This window comes from Hemibagrus wyckioides, linkage group LG05, assembly GCF_019097595.1.
Source record: "Hemibagrus wyckioides isolate EC202008001 linkage group LG05, SWU_Hwy_1.0, whole genome shotgun sequence".
In the NCBI taxonomy this organism is placed as follows: domain Eukaryota; kingdom Metazoa; phylum Chordata; class Actinopteri; order Siluriformes; family Bagridae; genus Hemibagrus; species Hemibagrus wyckioides.
Window position 1 is genome coordinate 14,049,687 of NC_080714.1, and position 14,320 is coordinate 14,064,006.

General features: G+C 36.4%; 2 long non-coding RNA genes across 2 annotated transcripts; both read right to left on the minus strand.

Annotated features, from left to right (window-relative positions):
- Positions 1–2,709: 2,709 nt before the first annotated feature.
- LOC131353603 (uncharacterized) lies at positions 2,710–4,723 on the minus strand. The gene is made up of 3 exons (XR_009204639.1): positions 4,521–4,723; positions 4,300–4,386; positions 2,710–2,873 (listed from the first exon to the last, which is right to left on the minus strand). It is a non-coding gene; the product is annotated as an uncharacterized LOC131353603 (long non-coding RNA).
- Positions 4,724–7,878: 3,155 nt separating this feature from the next.
- Positions 7,879–9,514, minus strand: LOC131353292 (uncharacterized). The gene is made up of 3 exons (XR_009204604.1): positions 9,128–9,514; positions 8,906–9,027; positions 7,879–8,801 (listed from the first exon to the last, which is right to left on the minus strand). It is a non-coding gene; the product is annotated as an uncharacterized LOC131353292 (long non-coding RNA).
- Positions 9,515–14,320: the final 4,806 nt, after the last annotated feature.

Genomic DNA, 14,320 nt, shown 5'->3' on the forward strand with positions numbered 1-14,320 from the left:
TTTTTGAGTCCAAATATTTTGAAATAGTATACTGTGAGTTTAGCTGAGTTTGTTGTTTTTGTTGTGTCAGTGTGGTTAATTTGGAACAGCTTGTTTCTTAAAGGGTTAGTTCTTAGAAGGTTAGTAAACTATCCCTTTAACTATTGCCTGTTAATATTTCTTTCTTTTATTATGTCTTTTAGATGTTATGTAAGATTGGTGTGACCAATTGGAATGGTACTGGGATAGTATTACTCTGTTGTTTTATTAAAATGTTAATGTTGATGTTCAACATTTTGTAAAAACCTGAAAAGTTTTATTGAAATGAAAAGATAATGATAATTTTTGATATACTGAACCTTTTGAAACTTTTAAATTTCTGATTTTTCAAATTGCTTCTGATTTTATAGATGTAAAACTGAAATTTTCATGCTCAAAACTGACATAATTCTTATTTAACTTTTATCAAGTAATCAAAATTTTATGTTTTTTGGTATGAACCCAGAATGTAAAAATTACAGGTAAATTAGAATTGAGCAGAAAACGGAATCATTATGAATAATTATGCTGTTCAGGCAAGATGCCTCGAAAAACTATTCAGATATATACACTTCAAGGGGCCAGTTCAGTACCAAATGATAAACCAACACTGGGCCCTAATATATCCCACATTGGGATATATTATGTATGTTGCCCATTTGGCCCCTTGTCCTGTATGTGTATGTCTTTAGTCCTTCAGGTTGGTCCACTCCATACTCCAGCCCGGCCTTCCTTCTGCTCCTGTTACCACTCCCGCCTCAAGATGACATCATTAATGGCGATAGAATTAAGCTGGTAAGTGTTAAGCTGTGCAGTGGGTTTTGTCTCTGTTTTTGGTAAGGGAGTTTAGAGAAAAGGTATTTGTCTTTTTAATTATTTTTTTTGTGTGTGTAGGTCAGTTAGTCCCTAATCCCAGCATGTTTCTGTTTGTTATTTTGGCCTTGGTCCACCCTAAAGTCTTACCGATTCACTGTGCTGTACATATCACTATATCTCATTCCTGTTAAGTCTGGGGCATCACGTACATGTTCTGTTCCACCTCCACCCTATGCCGTTTCTATGACCATTAATTTGTTGAATGCAATGTTCGGTCATGTAGCAGTGTGTTTATTGTTATCAGATTAATTATTTTTATCTAACCTAGCTAAATTGTGTACGACCTCAGTCAGCATCCACATGTTGTATGAGATAGTAGGAATACAAAATAGGTTGTTGTATTTCTGTTACTATGATGCACTATAATGATGCATTTTCCCCTTAAGTCGTCGTTTAGTTAGCAATTTAACAAATATAAGTTCATAAAGGCAGAGAATTTTCCATTGTACTGTTCAGATTTACTTTTTAAGGCAATTGACAAACTGAAGGTTAACAGCAACTTGTCATTTTTGCATGGATTGAATGACGAACAATGACGATTGAACATCACTTTTTATGGCTTCAACAGCATTAATTAGCCAGTAGGTGGCACAGTGATGTGATGAATTTAAAATAAACCCTGTAGTGCAGCATGCACTACTGCAGCTGTGACCCAGACTTTTATGTCAGGGGTGTCCAGTCTTTTCTGCAAACGGTGGGAGTGGGTGCAGGTTTTCATTCCAATCAAGGAGTCACAGCTAATTCCACCTGATATTTGGTTGATATGACCTTTAAACATAAATATAAGGCAATATATCCAGCAGCTTAAGCTGGAGTGAAAGTGGAACGTGCAACAGGACAATGATCCCAAGCACACCGGCAAATAGAAATCCAAATGGCTAAAGAAGAAAAAAATGGTGCTGCAATGGAATTCATTTATTTACATTATTACATTACATTATTTATTATATACAGCTCTGGAAAAAATAAGAGACCACTGCAAAATAATCAGTTTCTTATGTTTTTTTTCTTACAGGTGCATGTATTGGTGAGATGAACAGTTTTGTTTCATTTTTTGTGAACTGCTGACAATATTTCTCTTAAATTCAAAATATAACTATTGTTATTTAGAGTGTATATTTAAAGGAAATGACAACACATCAAAATAACCCAAGATCATGCAGTATTTGCAGAGCTTTAATAACTCAAATAAAACAAAATGCAAAAAATTTGTAAACAAATTGTGTCTTTGTCTAAATAACATTAAGAAATCAGTATTTGGTGGAATAACCCCGATCTGCATGCGTTTTGGCTCCATGATCTCCACCAGTTTTTCACATTGCTGTTGGGGAACTTTATACCACTCTTTTTGCAAAAAAGCAAACAGCTCAGATTTGCTTGATGGTTTGTGACCATCCATCTTCCTCTTGATGACATTCCAGAGGTTTTCAATAGGGTTCAAATCTGGAGATTGGGCAGTGGTCTCTTATTTTTTTCCAGAGCTTTATATATTTGTTTATTCATTTCTTCCTTTCTTTATGTAAGTGAGAATGAATGTCTTCAGCAGATTCACCTTCACTCAGATCCTTCACTCAGATCAACCAGATTCGTGGCTGAGGATTTCTTCAAATGTCGGCCGACATTCAAGTTCCGGGTCCAGACACCAATTTATCTATTATTTATTTATGTGTCTGCAGTGATGAGATATTTTAAATTGACATTTAGATAGATATTAATATTATTTAAAAAAAATCAATTAATCTTGTAATGCCAGTTTTACAACTTCAGCGATTCTAAATGGTGATGCTACATTTTCTCACCTTCAGACAGGCCGGGCGCAAAGTACATCTTCCTGTAAACAATATCGTTGTCATTATAAAAGGGCAAGTGTCCGCAGACCAGGATAAACAGGAGAACTCCCAGACTCCACATGGTGGCAGGATAACCCAAATACTCTCCATCACACACCCACTCAGGTGGGGAGAAACTCCAAGTTGAGCCTGAGCAAAAAAGAGAGAAGAAGAACCATCAGCACCATTGCCAAAACAAAACAAAACAAAAAAACAACAACACTGCATTCTCTTTGATTCTGTTTCATATCTGTTGTGCACTTACTTAGTCCATTAGCTTCTAGTGTGTCAGGGTGGAGGAAAAATGTTCTCCACCAAGTAGCTTTAACCACCTGCCTCATGATATTTTGAGCCAGTGCTTCTGACAGTCAGTCTGACAGTGATGTTTGAGGAATCAAATGTCTTTATAAACCTTGCTTTGTGCACTGGTGTGCAGTCATGTTGGAACAGGAAGCAGCCATCTACAAACTGTTCCCACAAATTTTGGAGCATGAAATTGTCCAAAATGTGTTGGTGTGCTGAAGCATTAAGAGTTCGTTTCACTGGAACTAAGGGGCCGAGCCCAACCCCCGAAAAACAACATGTGAATTCAATGATTTTATCCCAAAATGTTTGGCAATATAGTGTATTTATTTGCAACCTATTCATATATATATATATATATGATTGAATTGAAGCCTTATCCCCAAATGGAATAGAATGTTTTCAATATATATATATATATATATATATATATATAAACATGCACATTCTTATTGAAAACATTCTATTCCATTTGGGAATAAGGCTTCAATTCAATTCAATTTATTTTGTATAGCGCCTTTTACAATGAACATTGTCTCAAATCAGCTTTACAAAAGAAGAAAAACAGAGAAAGGGGAGGGGAAAAATGAAAATAAAAAATAAAATAACTAAATAACTCGAAATAAGAATAAAATTATTAAATTTAGTTATTAAACTATTTTATCCATATTTTATCCCTAATGAGCAAGCCTGTGGCGACGGTGACAAGGAAAAACTCCCAGGGATGGAATAAGGAAGAAACCTTGAGATAAAGCAGGCCCAGAAGGGAACCCATCCTCATTTGGGTGACACTAAACAGTAAATAACATAACTGTAGCTGATTAATGTCCTTTCTACAACAGCAATCAATGGCCCATGAGGAACTATTAGGTCATTGTAGTTTCTAAGGTCATTATAGACACTACTTCTTTGCTGTCACAAGCTGACAGATGAAGTGGCAGATCTGTGATGGCTTCAGACTTGCTTAGCCTCATATTCCCATTTTCCCAACATTTTGCTGCAAGTCTCATTTTGCAGATGATTGGCAACAAATAATGCCATGTTTCTTTATGTTGACATTGTTCAGTTCCTAAACAGTTTCCTGCAAAAACTATAGTTTTACATTCTGCTGTTCTGTTTCAAGTGTTTTCCTTGCCCCAGATAATCAGGCAAATGTTATTATTCAACCCTGTGATTGTACCTCACATACATCGATAACTTTTGATGTTTTACAATTCCTGCATTTTGTTACTTAGTGAAAATTAACTGTAGATGCCATGTGCAGTCATATGACCTGCTTTCCATCTGCATTACGAACTCCTGCACAGACCATCCTGTAGCCTTCACCTAGCAGCTCGTCTGGACAGTGACCCAAACACCTCTGTTAAGCAGAGAGACAATCATTTAAATCAAGTTGAAATAAGAAAACCCACAGTAAATTTTTACTAGCAAGTTAATCTTTTATTAAAAAACTCATTACAGCAACAGGTTTGGAAATGGTGGATTCTGACATACCCCATGGTGTAATGTGGCTCTCCAGAAGAGGATGCTGAAGAGCAGGTGTCTCAGTATTTGCCAGGTTCTGTACAATAAAAGTATTGTACATAATAAGTTCATAGGTCATAAATATTATTTATCATACAGTATATGCCTAATATTCGACTGCATGTAATACAAGCACTGGATTACTAACAGATGACATCTTCAGAAATTAAATATAAACAGCCTTCAGTTTTGTATAGATACTACAAAAAGGTCGACAAATATTACAGTAACATGTTCTACATATTTGTTTAAGCTTAACATTTATATTCCCACAGATTACTTTGTGTGTTAATGGGTTTTTATTTTTACTTATAGATTATCATATTGAAAACTATTTTATAAAGGATAAGAACGTTATATCTCTATGTGATTATATTTGTGTAATCTAATATAATTAGATAAGCACAGCAATCTCTGTTACAGAGCAGTACACACCATGTAATATAGACTATTATAACATGTTTTCGCTCTATATATTAAGGTCTATTTTCTTCTCACTGGCTCACCTTGACTTTCTGAGGTTCCTCAAACCATTCGTGGCTGAGGATTTCCTCAAACATTGGGCACGAGTATACCTCCAGAGTTCCTTTTAGAGATCTGGGATTTGGCTGGTCCTTTACTACTTAAGTCTATTCAACACTCGCTTGATGTTGGTTACTTTCACAGAGACCAAAGCGCAGCACTGATTTCACTACTGTTAAAATCTGGGAAGAAACCCGTTGGATTGTGGGAGTTACAGACCCTTATCATTGTTAAATTCTGATATTAAGATGCATGCAAAAGTTCTTTCTAACCAATTGAATACATGCATTGCTGGATTGATACATGAGGACCAGACCGGCTTCATTAGAGGCTGATTGGCCTCGGATAATTTTGCATATAATTGATGCTTGCAGAGATAATAAACACTCATGTGCAATCTTTAGCTTGGATGCTATGAAGGCTTTTGATAGAGTGGAATGGTCCTATCTGTGGGCTGTTTCGGATCCTCCTTCATTCTTATGGTTCAAACACTTTACTCCAACCCCACGGCATACGTCTCTACAGGTCTTATAGTTTCTCCACAGTTTTCTCTCCAGAGGGGCACCAGACAAGGTTGCCCCCTTTTGCTAATTTTATTTGCTTTATCACTGGAGCCCTTAGCTCAAGCAGTCAGCTCCCTCATTTCTCCAATACATATTAGGAATTCCACACACCACATCTCACTTTATGCTGATGATATCATCCTTTTCCTTTCAGATGTCAAGATTCACTCCCTCAAGCCTTAGTTCTTTATCAGGGTATAAAATAAACTGGAATAAATCCATCTTAATGCCTCTTGATTCTACCTTTACTATATCTGATCTTCATGTCTCTTTACCAATTCTGATTCAGTCATCTAACTTCACTTATTTGGGTGTGGATATCTATTCTTCTCTTAGTCAAATCTGTAAGCATAACTTTAATGATATGTTACAAAAAATTAAGAATGATTTGGAGATATGGTCTTCCTTACAGATCTCTCTCTGTAGTAGGATATCGATATTAAAGATGAATATTCTTCCCTGAGTTAATTTTTTGTTCTCTGCTATACCGTTATCTCCTTCACCACAGTTTTTTAAAGATACTGATAAGTAATGCACAAACTTCATATGGCATGGTAAAAGACCCTGTCACAACTACAGTATCCAAAACTTTCTGGTTATCTAGCCATTCCTAATTTTAAGTTGTACTTTTGGTCTTTTCAAATAAGATATTTGAAGACGTGGTTTGAATCTTCTTCTAAAACATCCTGGTGGTCTATAGAACAAGAATTGGTTTATCCCTATAGACTACAAGACCTACCATTTGCTGGCATCACACACAGAAGCTCAACGCTGCGTTTTGGATCCATCATAACTTGCTCCCTTGAAGTCTGGAAACACTCATGTAAACTGTTTTGTTATAATTGTAAATTTCATAGATCCTCTCCCATATGGCACAATAATTACCTCTTGACAGGCTCTAAACCGTTTGTTTCCTCTTCTTGGTCAGCTAAAAATGTCCGCATTCTGAATGACATTTTTAATTCCGAAGTTCTTTTCAGGATCCTGGGATGATCAATTAGAAAACCATCCCCTGCTTGAACATCTACAGAAATCTCCATCAAGTCAGGGTTTGGTCTCTTATCTGTATAATTTGTTCACTACTCATAAAGATCCTGTCATAGGTTCTCTTTTAGTCTGGTTCAGGGAGTTTAGCACTACTGGTGTCGAGTTTGATTAGGAGACTATTTGGAATAATATATCTACTTCATCTAAAAGTCTGGCTCATCGGTTGGTACACTAAGTTTATTCATAGAGTCTATATAACACCATGCAGAGCTTATTTGCTGAAACTGTCCAATGATAAAACTTGTAAAAACTGCAATACAACCTCTATTGGGGATTACATACATATGTTTTGGGAATGCCCATCCATTCTGAGTTATTGGCACTACGTGGTAAATTTTCTTTCCATACTTTTTAAGGTGGATATTCCTTTATGCCCAGGATTACTTTTGTTTGTAGACGATTCCAACATCACTCTTAGTTTACAGCAAGAGAGAATTTTAATGGCAGCATTGACAGCCGCCAAAAAGAAAAAAGTTTTGAAAAGTTTCAAAAAGTCTTGAAAAGTTGGTTTGAAGCAAATACCCACTTCCCGTCTGTCTGGCAAGTGGGTATTTGCTTCAAACCAACTTTTCAAGATAGTCTTTTTGTCCTATCTTTTAGATATTTTAATCTTGGAACGTGCAACAGGCAGATTTCATAAAGCTACACCTCGAACAATTAATGCTTGAACTGCTGCTATAGATTTTGTTAAAGAATTTACAAAGTGATTAGTTTTATGTCAATTGAAGCCATGTGTATAATCACTAACTGTATGATCCCCCCCCCCTTTTTTTTTATTTGTTTGTTTATGTATTTTGTATTTATCCTGTGATTTGCTTATCATTTGTTTTGCCCCCCCCCTTTTGTTCCCCCCAAACTCCTGAAGCATTGTATTTGTTTGTATTTATAATTGAATATTTAATAAAAAGTTATTAGTAAAAAAACATTGGGCACGAGTGAGGATGTCACGCCAGACACCGAAAGATCTGGTCACTCCTAGACTCCAGATGGTCGGAGGAACACCCAAATATTCTCTCTCACATAACCACTCAGGTGGCAAGTAAGCTCTAGTTCCTGAGTGAAAAAGAGAGAAGGAGCACCATCAGCATCGTCACTAAGAAATGGTTCTAAACTGAATTTTTTTTTTTATTCTTTTCAATACCTATTATGTGTTTACTTGCATACTATCTATAGGGGGTGTCCTGCAGCAAATCACCATAGCCAAAGTCTATCAGCTTCAGCTTCAGTGTATTGGTGTGGATGAGTATATTCTCCGCCTTGATGTCATGGTGCACGAACAATTCAATTTACATATAATTCTTCACATAAATTCTGTGCAATTCAGAGTTAAAGGAAGTTTACTTACAATAGTAATGAAAGCTTCATTTATTTCCTTGCCCACATATTTAATGGCAACCTGATTAGTGCTAATTGACTGTAGATGTGCAGTTGTTATCTGTTTTCCATCTGCCTTATGGACTCCTGCACACTCCCAAAACCTCCTTCACCCAGCAGTTCTCCCGGAGTGTATAGGGACTCAAACACCTCTGTTAAACAACTATACAATCATTCAGTGACAAATAAGACGTGTGTTGTCAATGTCTCAGAGTGTAGAAAGGTAAAGATGAGTACCTGCTAAAACACACATTTTCCACCCTCTTTGTGTTGTCTTAACAAGCTTACAGCTTACACACTCTGCATATTTAATGCCACCTAAGCTCTGATCCCTTCTGTCTCTTACCCAAAGACTAATATACACTTTATGTAAATATGACCATATTAGATTCAAACCTTTTAATAAACCTTTTACATGCAAATATATGAACTGATTAGACGGTTTTCACCCAGTATAATGTGTTCTGACAGACATGTGCTACAGATCTTTACTTTACTTTAAATCATTACTGTAAATTCTTTGCTGTGTGATTCAGATCAGTTCAGTTTTTTGTCCAAATGGTGAATGAACATACTCCATGGTGTAATATGGCCTTCCTCACGTGGACACTGGAGAGTGAATATCTCACTAGTCATAAGGCCACCTTTGGAGTTCTTCAACTTAAACACTGTCTGCATACAGTTGATGAAGACTTTAAAGCCACTCTGGTTCTTTTCCCTTCCCTTGGTGTAGCCTCTCAGACAACTACAAGACAGACAGGGAAGTAAACTGACAAAATATTTTGCATTTAAAACAGTGGAACCATTTTATAAATATTGATAATTGTATTGACAGCAATGGTCATTTACATCGTGGTTTTGATTTCTAGTGGAAATATAGCAATTGTTGTAGCGATGGTCTTGCAGTACTCAAAGGCTTGATCGAAATGGCCAAACTCAGCGAGCCTGCTGGCATGATAGCACTTGAAGATCTAAGACAAATGGAGTCATTCCATCTTAGCAAAACGGTTCATGCTTAAATTTGACAGAGGTAAAAGAATATTAAAAAGAAATAAAAAGAGAAAGTCTAACCTGGAAATTTGGCTGGGGGAGCCATGTGGTCAGCGAGCATACGTATTCATACAGTCTGGGTCGGCAGAGCACAAAAGTTTTGCCAGCGGAAGACACTGGCTATCTTAGTTGTTAACCCCTATCTGTAGCAGGAATTGGCCAACAAAAAATAAAGCAAAAAAACCCCACAAATAACACAATGACAGTATACAAAACAGACAGAAGGTGATGCTGATGTATTAATTAGGGCTGGGAAAGTTAACGCGTTATTATCGCGTTAACTCATTAACGCCGACAAATATTTTATCGCGCGTTAACGAAGTTTTTTATTATTTTGTAAATTATTTAAAAAGTCTGCTGCTCACTGGCTCTGAATACACACACAGAAAAACCCCGGGTGACGGGAGGGGTGGGATCTCGTTTCGTATTGGTTTGGGATAAAGGTGATGACGTGTGTCAACCAATGAGAGCATTTGGGATGGGCGGAAGTGTAGTGCGGTGCAGACAGATATCGGAAAAGAAGTAGAAGCGACGGACACGCACGCAGGCACGCAGAGGGAGGGAGGGAGGGAGAGAGAGACAGAGAGAGAGAGAGAGAGAGAGAGAGAGAGAGAGCGTTAACTCGCGTTAACTCATGACAATCATGCGATTAATCGCGATTAAATATTTTAATCGATTGACAGGCCTAGTATTAATAAACAAAGGTATAGCTAATATAACATCACATATTACAACATAAAATTGCAAGTTAAAAAAACCCTTAAAAACAAAATAATACCCTTTTCCTCAGAGGTCTGTAGTGAAAAGCAGTGTAGTGACATCAGTTAGCAGTGCTTTCTGTAGAAGAGACATCCATAAATACTCTAGGCACTGCTAATTTATTCATTCTGACAAATTTTGCATATTTGCAGTTTAAATCTCATGCTGCTTTTATCATGAATAATTTTACTGTAACAGTCAACATACAGTCAACTCAAACACTTACTCCCTTTTTGCTCCTTTTTTAACGCAGCTCCATCATCTTCTAGAAGAAATGGGCCTGCTTCTGTTCAGGTTCCTCCACCTCCACAACATCTGGTCAGGTTGCTGTGTGTGTTTGTGTGTGTGTGTGTGTGTGTGTGTGGGACTCATCTCATCAGAGGGCCAGGAAAAGAGAAGTTCTCCCCATCAGACAGGTAGTTGTCATCACCTCGTAAGATCCCGTTTTCTCTGTCATGATGAGGCATATGAACAGCAGGGTTGCTCTGCGTTTTCTTGTCCATTGTACTCATCATGTTTGATAAAAACTGTGGAACACCATAAATATGTCTGGTTGTTTATTTATATGATTCAACTTGTGTTTAAATTATTTTGCCCACCTCCGGAGAAATTTTTCCTGAAGGTTTTACACTTTTGGCACAAGAGACAAGCCAAATCAGTGTAGATGGTCGCACTCACACAATACACTCTGATTACAATATCTCCTATCTACTTAACATGCTAATAGTCTTCATACCTTAACAGGCGCAGCTTCTAGATCTTCTACTTCTTAACAATAACTTAGCTGCGATGTATTCACCTTGGTTTAGCTCAGAAATGTGAATGAGAAACTGAGACAACTTTTTACCTGAGTCTTCATATGAATAATTGTTTACAGATTTGTTATTATGACATTATAATAGTTTCCACACTTCTGAAATCCTACAGTTCTGATCTAAGCTTCGTTTCGTCACACATGACATTCTGCATCTAAAACAATAATATTGATGCTGTTTATTTGAAGGCCAAGTTATTAAATAAAAATTGTCAGTAAATATCCTAGTGTCCTTTGCAAAACCCATACAGTATTAATGCACACATGCATTTGCATTCAAAGTGAAATTCATTATGTACAGACCTTTTTACTGAAAGTAATCTGGTTGCACACATTTATTTATAAATCATCAGTCCACATTAGACCTAACTTGAATCAACAACATTTAATACAAATGTATTTCATACAACAAGAGTGAGCTCAACTTCCCAAAAAGAAAGCTGCGTGTTTAATTTTACTTAATTCCATGTTTTGTTTTGTACTTTAAATAGTTTAAAGTGCTGATTTATGGGACAGTAGCTCACAGAAGAGCTGGTTAACAGTAGTCAAATCCCATTGTATAATCCACAATTATGTTTCATATTCTACTGCATCTTTTATTTTTATTTTTGGCCTAGGGCATTTTTTCTGTCGTTTTTGTATTAATGTGTGGCATCAGTTCAGATCAACTCAGCAAATGAGTAATAGCCAGCAATGAACTGGATCTTCTATAAATAGCCACTATTGCCACTTCCTGGCAATATCTCTTTGACTTCAGGAAGGATGAATACATACACAGGATCCTCTCCATCTACACCATGGACGACCAGGGTCTTCAGGATGTGTTGACTGGCATCACTTTGCCTGTGTTCCTGCACGCAATCTGTGTATAAAAAAATAAATAAAATAGATAAAATAGAGCTGCTTAAATAATTTGAAGTGACTTCATTATCAAGGTAGAATAAACACAAAGTATGTGCTAAAAACAACCATTGTTAATTATGATTATGTTTTGAATTTGATGGCTGTAACAAATCTTCAACAATTTCGGATAGAGCAACAAAAGGCAGGAAAAGTAAGTATTACCAAAAAGAAACAGCTGGAGCAACATTTAGCAAATAAATAGGTTAATTGGCAACGGGTCAGAAACATAAAAAGTGTATTTTAGAGAGCAGAGTCTCTCAGAAGTTAATATGGGCAGGGTTTTACCAATTTGCAAAAAATCTGTCTATAAATTGTGGAACACTGATTAACACTCCTCAATGTAAAAATGCGAAAACTTTGAATATCTCATCATCAGGTTGAAAGTTTTGAAGAAGAAATTAGTGAATTTAAATCGAGCTCTTGAAGGGGAGTAAAGCATTCTAAGCGCTTATCAGAAATAGTAATAATATCTACAGGATTATCTATCAATTTGTTTGGTTTTAAATGAATAGTCTGAATTTTCTGCCTGATATTATATGGTCTTGAATGTATAGTCTGATCAATAAAATGTAAAAACTTTAATACTGTCAATACTTTAATTGTAAATACTTAAAATCTGCTTATTATATTTCCCCACTTTGAGTAACTGCTTTATACTGGTCAGGATCTTCCTGGATACAGAGCATATGACAGAAACAATGGACTTGAGGTGGAAAAACACAATGGATGTTAAATCAGTTCTTTGCAGGGCACCATGTACATATTTTACACCTAGGGGCATTTTATCTTAGCCAATGTTGGGAGGTGAAAGGACACCAGATTTTGAAACCTATGACGACACAAGAAGAACATGCACATAAAAACAGTGAACAGACAAGCTCAGGATCAAACCGGGGATCCTGGAGCTGTATTAATGCAATGTTTCCCACTGTGCAATCATGCAGCCCACTACTCTTACTGGTTCTATAGTTATTGTAACTGTAATGTGCAGGCCCAGTGTTTTTATTTGGCAGTTCCAACTTCAAGCAGTGTCAGAGGAACTGTCAGCAACATAGTGTAAGCAATGTAACGGAAATAATATATTTTATCGACTGACCTTGCTGTTTACCTCTATCTGAGCATGGGCAGACACAAGACAATGGTTTCTGGAGGTAACAGTCCTAAATGGATAAAGAAAGCAACAGTAAAGAAGAAAAGAATTTTGTGGAATTAGGGAGCCTAAAGCTGAACATATGTTCACCCTGCTTAGGTAAAACAGCATTAGAATCAGATGTCAAAGCACCTCCTGCTTGTCCACTGTTGCTGTTGTTTGGAGTAGTGTGCCTTGGACTAGGGTTAGGGTTAGGGTTAGCTCTGTTAGATCTGTTTGCTCATGTTGGATTGGAACTGTGTATTGGTGTGTGAACTTTGTGATTGGATTTATTTGAACCTGTTTGCTAAACAAGCTGTTGAGACTGAGTGTGTATCTGTGTCTGTGCTTCTGCTCACTCCTACATTGCTGCCTGCTCCCATATTGAGTTCAGTGTCTCTTTGTTAAAGTATTTCATAAGGACCACATATCTTGTGTGAATGCTTATGTAAACCATTTGCATATCCTTCGTATCCAGCTTGATAACTGAACCCCACTGATTATTTGGACTAAATGAATGTCTCTGGACTATAAATATACCTGAGCACTACCAGTCAGATAAATGTTCCTAGACCATTTACATAAGGTTAATGACATTAGTTTTTAAAACTGACATTTGTTTTTGCATAAAATAAATGCAGCAGATTTTCACATTGTCTCCTAGTATTAATAACTTATATGTAGTGTAAAGTTCTTACATTGTTTTGTGGTGAAGTGAAATGAACAATAAAAATACGCAACAAAAAATACCTTGGCCTTAAGAAATGCATGAAAGGTGACTTTAATTGTAAAGAGTAGCAAAAGGTGGCAGCACTGAGAATGAAAAAATGTGCACAAAACAGATAGCCCTACTGCAACAGATTGCAGATGCAGTGCTCATGTAGAACTCATTGCAATGTATCAGGTTGATTATGAAAGTATCCTTTTTGTAATCACGTATTTAAATAGTAATCAAATTATATATCCATGGATGCATGTAAATATTGACAACATATTTGTCCATTATTTATAGGTTTATAATGGATCATGGCTTTAAAAGAAGAATTAACTGATATGTATAGAAAGTTATGTCAGGTTCTCTTATTTAAGCCAGTGAGTTCTTTAACTTCTTCAGTGTTGAGGCTGGCCTGTTGGACACCTCACAGACAATTGCCCTTCTTGCCCGTGCACTCAGTCATGAAGGATGGCCTGATCTTTGTACTATCTGGGTTGTGCCATAATTTTGCCATTTTGTTAGAATGCATTTCACAATGCTCCTAGGAAGCATAACCTAATCCATCCTTTCTCCTCCTAACAACTTCATCAGCTTCATGGTGCTCATCACATCAGGACAAATGTGATCTGATGTTTTAGCTGTTAGACCTCCTAAATACCTGGTGTGACTGCTTAAGAACATCAAATATTAGTCCAAATACTAGTCCAAATTAAGACTATTATATAGAAGGGAATGAATGAATACTTAAAAGCAGTTTTTTAGATTTTTTTTTTTTTACTTTAAAATTATTATGAGGACATCTATATAATTTGTCATTTTATTCCTGTTGAGTCTTTTCAAATGGAGCATTCAATTTTAACATTGATTATCCATACGTCTGTTTTCTGAACCGCA